The 7,406-nt window shown below is 34.3% G+C and overlaps 1 long non-coding RNA gene across 1 annotated transcript; it reads right to left on the reverse strand.

The window, feature by feature from the left end:
* Nucleotides 1–218: 218 nt before the first annotated feature.
* LOC136805373 (uncharacterized) lies at nucleotides 219–6,984 on the reverse strand. Its single transcript, XR_010846383.1, has 2 exons — nucleotides 6,896–6,984; nucleotides 219–882 (listed from the first exon to the last, which is right to left on the reverse strand). It is a non-coding gene; the product is annotated as an uncharacterized lncRNA (long non-coding RNA).
* Between the last annotated feature and the right edge of the window lie 422 nt (nucleotides 6,985–7,406).

Genomic DNA, 7,406 nt, shown 5'->3' on the forward strand with positions numbered 1-7,406 from the left:
CCGAAAATCACGCCAAAGTGTCCGAAAAAAAATTGGAAACATAGTAATTTCGATTCCCCTACCCCTTAGCTTTCCAAAAATGTATAACAAGTGCTTCTAACAAAACAGTCATGCGATTTTACAAAATGCCCTCTACTATTATAGCAAAACCTTAAAATTTGTCAAAAACTTGTCTCAAATATTTTCCTAATATGCAGAAAAATGGGCAATAAAAGCTATTTTGGCTCTGTTGATTGTTGTTGTAAGATAATAAAGGTTAATCTAAATTATTTACATCATAAAAATTGTATCAAAACATTAAATAGTAGATAATATGTGATATTTTTGTTCAAAAATCCTAATAAACTTGAAAGAATCGCCTTTGTCCCATTAAGGGGGTATCTTCTATAGCAATTTAAAGCATTCTTAACAACAATTACTTTCCTAGTCATTTGAATGGTTTTGCAATTCATCAGTCTCACCATTCGTGCAAAATCTGACAAAGGAATGTCCTACAATAATTCGAACCAGCCATTTTGCCCGAGCAAAAATTTGTCTTGTATCCATTTTTAGATTTGCAAGAGACGAGTTCTAAAACACTTCCCAAAATATATATTCTGATTTAAACAATCCTCCAAAATCTTTATACAATCCATTATCAATTGGCGATGGAAGTGAAAGAAACGGCTCACACTTTTTCTTCCAGACATAACATTGATAAGGGGTCGACAGGGATAAAGCAAAAGTGCATCCAACGTTGGTGCAATTTTTCTGCAAGAAGACTTTTCACGAAAATTTATTGTACAATGTACATTTGAAGTTGAACACATGTTCGAGAGAAGCTGCAACGACTTCAGTCAAAGTTTGAAATTATTGCTTTGGTTTGATGCGCAGTTTCAGCTCCTGAAACAAGTAAATAAAAAATATTTTTTATGAATTTCATTACAAATCATAATTGTCAGATGGGAGCTAAGTATGGTGACATAAGAGTACAATGAGGTATGTGATATTGATGAGCGTTAAAAAGGTAAAATAAAAAAGAAGAAAAAAAGAAGAAAAAAAGAAAGAAAACTTTTGAAAATCAAGAAAAAAATACAATAAAGGAATAAAAAATCTTGAAAAAAATCAGCCCATTCAAAAAAGAAATAAACCAGCTGCGCTGGGAGCTCCGGCTTAAGAGATTAAAAGATGAATTTGTTGAGTTAGTTGTGTTAGAACGTTGCCCACAAAATACTAATCAGAACAGATCAGAAAGCAAAGTAATAATTCTATTGCAGAGCGAGTATGAGAAATAATCTTAGCAAATAAATAAACCAGCTGGAAGTTTAGCTTTTCTAAGTGATTAAACAAGCACTTTCTTGCCTAAAGAACCAACCCCACCCCCCGCCCACTCGTCCTTGACTAAAAAGTTCAAATTGGAGCTAAAGAAGATAAACATTTAGAAGTCAATATTTCCAAGTTCTTATAAATTTTTTTTTCTAAACTTGCCAATTAGCGAAGCCATGATGCGCTGTTGATTTGATTGTCTGGATAAAATTTTATGGAGAAAAATAGCCTAAATTAGAGGCCACGGCTTTTAGCTAAGCATTATTTTTTTTGTTGGGATAATACTTGGAGGAGAGTAGGATAAACCAAATAAAATGGTACAATAGTGTGTATGTAATAAATAGTGGTATATTTGGAAAAAACCTGTTTCGGGTTTGAAAAATCTAAAGGAACAGTCGCCCCAGCCAATGAAATTACGACAAAGTCCAAAAAATATAAAAATTCTCCGATCTTGTTCAAATTTACACAGGAATTTTGTTTTAGTATCCTTTACTGAATTCTCATAGTGATATGTTTGTAAAAAATCTGTGTCGGGTTTGAAAAATCAAAAGAAAAGGGACGGTCGCCAGTGTCGGTCGCCAGTGTCATCAATGGCAATGATGAATACAAAAAAGGATCATTTTCAGCCATACACATAACACCACAAAAACTACTCAGATTGTTTTCAAATTTTCACTGTAATGTTGTAATTTTAGTATTCTCTTTTGAATTCCAATGGCTATGTGTTTGAAAGTTTCATTGTCAAGTTCCAAGGTTTAGAAGAGAACTTAGCCATTTGCAAGATTTAAGCAATCGATCAGCAGACGATTCATGGCCAAAATTTCTCCAAAGTCTTTCCACATTGTTAGGGAACAGGTTAGACATCACCTCTGACACTCCAACCATAAGGTTCTAAGCTAATAGTGTAATTTTGACTTTAAAATGAATCTAATTTTTCTGAAGTGATTCCAAATTTTGCAAAATTGAGGAAGCAAACAGAACTCATCTCAAAATTTTGATATGGTAGTATGCAAAAATTTGTTGACACCCAAAACTGCAAAATCCGCAAAATAATCCCCGCAAAAGTTTATCCCATTAAAGTATACAATCAGCTTAGATGCTAACAAACTCGGTTAAAACATGATCGCCTTTGCCAAAGACTTTTCATATTCCCAAGTCAATGAAAATATTTTGTTATCAAAGGCAAAAATAATAACATCTATATCCAGGCGTAATTAATCGATATAATGGATAATCTTGTGTGATCGATAAATAATCGATGGATTAGATATCGATTAACCGATAGAATCGATAGGTAATCAGACCTTCAAAAAATCTTGAGTATCGATCAGCGATTGATTATTTCCAGGCTATTGATCACACATCAACTACACACAACTTATCGATTACTTATCAATCATGTATCGATCGTTAACAATCATCGATTACTTATCATTCATGCATTCATTACTTATCAATTATTTACTTATCTTCAATCACGTATCGTTATCGATTATATATCGATTGTGACCAACTATTGACTACATCACCAGCCCTTTTTACACCGACCCTTATTCCACCAACGAGCCCAAAAATAACACTAATAAGGTCCGGCGTAAAAAAGGGCCAAGATAAGGTATTTAATGAAGTAAAGAAAATTTCTGGAATTAGCCAAATCTCGTCGATCGTATTACTTTGAATAAACGCCCGCTTTCGAATTAATAATGCTCCTCCAAAAAGGCAAAGCATTCAATAACGCCCCTTCTCTAAATAAAACGGTAACTTTGTTGTTTTTTTTACTTTTTTTTGTTCAGCCTTTCAGAGGGTTTGAGAATGCTTCAGCCGAAATTTACCATATGCTTATAAAAAAATGAGTGTTGTAGCTTTTCTAGGCCCTATGCTACCAGGGGATTAGATTCAATTCAAAAATACATCTAGCCTGGATATCCAAGCTCAAAATTTTAGAAAAAATAAGTTTTACCTCAGCAAGACAAAGTTCTAAAATTATAGAGCTTGGTTCACCTAGAAATCAGGTGAACCCCTGTTGACAGATTTTCCTGCATGAATCCCATGGCTGCAAATAAATATATGCACATAATGACATGCATAATTTCAAGATGGTACCCCAGCAGTGATAAATCAATTTAGAATGGCAGCCTTGACCATAAAATATAGACAGTGTGGTGGAAAGTCTGTTAGACGAAAGAAAGTGCAAAGTGATTTTTGGAGAAATTTTTTTTTCAAAATCCAACCCAAAACAGCAATACAAAAAAGAAGAATTGAAGCAAAATAAAGATACACCTTTAGTTCTTTACACAATGCAACCAAGTCATTAAGAAGATTAAAACAAGAATATCTAAGCAATTAATTGAAAAGAAAACAACCAGAACATCTAAAAATTCCCATGTTTTGATCTTCGCACTTCTTCCCTACCATTATTGTTATTTCTATTTGGATGCGTGGTCAAACACCCAAGGGAGATAATTAGCTATTCTATCAGATTCTATTGATATTTGCTTCGAAAAAAGAAAAATCAGGGAGATTTGTTGCGCCTTGCTGATCCCCTGCGCGGTCCATCCAAATACTTAGGCGAACACTTCAAGTCGTCTCGCATAATTTCTTATACACGCGCCACCATTCAGATCTCTGATTTGCTTGGACCAACCAATCAGAATATCCACATAATCATCCTCAGATGAGAATGCAGACGATTTAGGTAAACCAGACCGTAAATATAAGAAATATCAAAATCAAGAAAAAAGTTTACGGGCTGGATATCCAGGCTAAAATACATCCCCAGTGCTGCAAATAAGGAAATTTCAGTTGGCCGGTAATTTTTCGAGTGTAACGAGCAGGGGGTCTGGTGGAACCATCTTAGAAAATTTTGTAGTATGTGATGACTTAGATTGGTTAAACACCTATTTTAGTTTGAAAACTGTTCCTCTTTTAATTGGAAGCGCTATTAAGTATTTATCTAAGCCTCTAATCTTCAAATTTTAACCGGACAAAATGAAAAACTGAGCCTCAGAATGACCGGTAGAAACTACAAAATGACCGGTAATTACCGGTCACCGGCCGTTATTTGCAGCACTGATCCCAATCGAGATCAGCGAAAAATGTTGCTTTTAATTTCGCGAAAGTGAAAGTTAATCCAATTAAAGTACCACTCCCTAAAATCTGATAAATAATCGATCACGAATCGATAGTTGATCGATTAACTATTTGATCGATGATCAACTGTGATCGATAGCCGATCGATTTTTTATCGATACTTAATTTAATCGAAGTATAATCGATCTATAATCGATGACAAAATTGATCGATAAATAATCAAGCTTTGAAAAATTACCTATCGATTCTATACACCGTTTAGGAGTCTCGCTATTTCACGGTACTCCATTGCAGAGGCCCGGTAAAAATGGTAGGTAAAAATGCGCACTTTAGTACTGTGAAAGGTTAGAGGGATGTAAACATTGTGAATTTGTTTCTCTCCTTTAAAGAGAATGATTTAGATATTTGAACATGATATCAATGATAATTTTATAAGTCTCTCCTGAAAATTTCACAAAAATTCATCAAGAGGAAAAGAAGTTATGATTAAAAGGAGTTCTTTACCTACCGTTTTTCTGCTATGTTTCCTTATGAGAACCAGAGATGTTTACCTACCGTTTTTTTACGGAGGAGAGTGAATTTTCCGTGATCGCTAAAATCAAAACAATGGAAAATTGGATTGACGCGTGCGCAGTAGACACTCCTAAACGGCGTGTATTGGTTAATCGATATCTAATCCATCGATTACTTATTGATTATTTATCAATTACTTATTGATTATTTATCGATTACTCAAGATTATCGATTATATCGATAAACTATGGCTATGTTAGCAACTCCAGAAGATTTTTCAAGTTTTAATTTTTTTTTCAAAATCTATCCTATCTTGTAGAGCTTTGAAAAAGAAAGAAAATGAGGGGTCATAGGCCTCCAGAGGATTAGTGGTTGTAAAGATATTCAAATTTTAGTGTCAAAAATTTGACTAAAAATGTCAAAAAAAGGTTACGAAAATAGCTTGGAAAAATTCGAAAATGTGTCAAAAAAGAAAAAAAAGAAATTTTCCAGTCATGCTTCTTAAATTTTGCATAGCTCTTTTTCTAGTGTAGCTAGAGACCTCAAATTTGGAGGGAGAATTCTTTGATGGTGTTAAAATATTATTATATAAAAATATTTGTAAAATGTTTAGTATATTTATCAAAATAACGAAAGATATATCTTTTTTTGAAAAAAGAAGACATTGCATTGTTTTATTTTTGTTTTTGAAGAAAATAGCTTGGAAAAGGTTGAAATGAGTCAAAAAAAGGTGGTAGGACCCATTTTCAAGGGGCCTCTGGAAATGGAGGAACAAAAACTTATGAGTAAAGAATAAGTTTTTCTGAAAGGAGAAACCCCAAATGAAAAGAAAATCCATTTCGGCAGAAATAAAAACTTTTTTTGGGGCATTCCCATGCTAAAGAAGCAAAAAAGTTAAAAAAACTACATGAAAATGAAAGAACTAGAATTACCGATTGTGATTTTTGAATTCCTCACCCTTTTTCTGATAAACATACAAAGTTTCAGCCTCCAAATACATTTTCCTCCGTTTCCAGACACATTTGTTCTTCGATAGTTGTAAATTATTTTTCTCCCGTCGGCAAACAATTTTCAAAATGTTGCAAAACGTTCGGCATTTTACCAATTTGCCGTCTAGCCCGTGTCCACAGTGTTATATACCGCTGGAAAGCTAAGATCACGGGCTTTCATTTAGTAAAAACGGGAACGCTTTAGCATAAATAGAATAAAAGTTCCAAGGGTTCAAAGTTCACGGAAAAATGAAACATTTGGTTTGACGTCAACAAAAGTTGCATGACTTCTGGAGTCGCTAGCTATGTCTGGCTATATACTGTATAATTTATTCTCAAGACTACAAGAGCAATTAAAAATAACAAACTTTATTTATTTGTTTTGAACAGTTATTTTATCAGCACACAACAATCAGTTTAAACGACAAATAATCACTAGAATCTGATAAACACTAGAATCTGATTGTTCTTTACGTGTTGTTTGCAATTAGGTGTTTATTAGCTATATACCGTGAAGTCGGGAAACTTGCATATAGCCCTCAAATGAATGACCTGGCTGGTCATTAAAATACAAAGTTTAATCAACACAAAAATGGTAGAGTAGAGCTGCCAGCAGAGCTGCGCATTCGTTTTGAAATTTTGCTGCTTTGGTCAGTCATTTGATGGCTATACAGCTTTCCCTCCACTGATAGATGCAAGTTACCCAACTTCTTCACGGTATAAAGTGTAGTGAAAACTTTTTCAGAGACAACATTATATACGTCTGGTCTGACACTTCCTTGAAAACATGATTACCGACTGTCTTATTGATTACTGGGATCAATACAATCGCCAATATCCAATGCAATATCCATCGATTGTTGGTCATCAATTAGAAAATCAGTAGTTGGCCACACTTTTGAACAAGTATCTAAACATCTAAACTGCTGTTGTATACAATATATTGAAACTTTTTAAACTTAAGTAACCCAAAATCTTTTACTCATGGACTTTTATACCTTTTTCTGACGACAGCATGCCTTTTTCATGGTAAACTTGTTTTTCCGAAAGTTACGACCACCATTTTGGATTTTCCAGCGTGAGACTGAGACTGAAAGATTATTTGAATTTGCCGCGCCCTCTCATCGACTTGAAAAAGGACTGGAATCTAGACAATTTTACTGCCACGCTATGAAAAATGACATAATGCTATCAAATACGGTGAGATGATTGGCTTAAGAGAGGCGGGAATGCTTAAAGATGGTAGACGAAATTACGCATGGTATAACCGTATAACAGGTTAGGTTTAGCTTTGTGTGCTTTTGCTCTTATGCAGCTCCGCTCACAGCTCTACTCTACCATTTTTGTTTTGATTTAGACCAGTCAGGTCATTTATTTGAGGGCTATGCATGTTAACCTCCACTGATGCAAGTTACCCCATCTCACGGTATATCTGGCTTGCTGTTCACAATTTGGTAAGGTCCATTCATTGATTTTTCCTACTCTGGCCTCCTGGGTCTAACCGACTGT

Source organism: Clytia hemisphaerica, unplaced genomic scaffold, assembly GCF_902728285.1.
Source record: "Clytia hemisphaerica strain Z4C2 unplaced genomic scaffold, Clytia hemisphaerica genome assembly, whole genome shotgun sequence".
NCBI classification, from domain to species: domain Eukaryota; kingdom Metazoa; phylum Cnidaria; class Hydrozoa; order Leptothecata; family Clytiidae; genus Clytia; species Clytia hemisphaerica.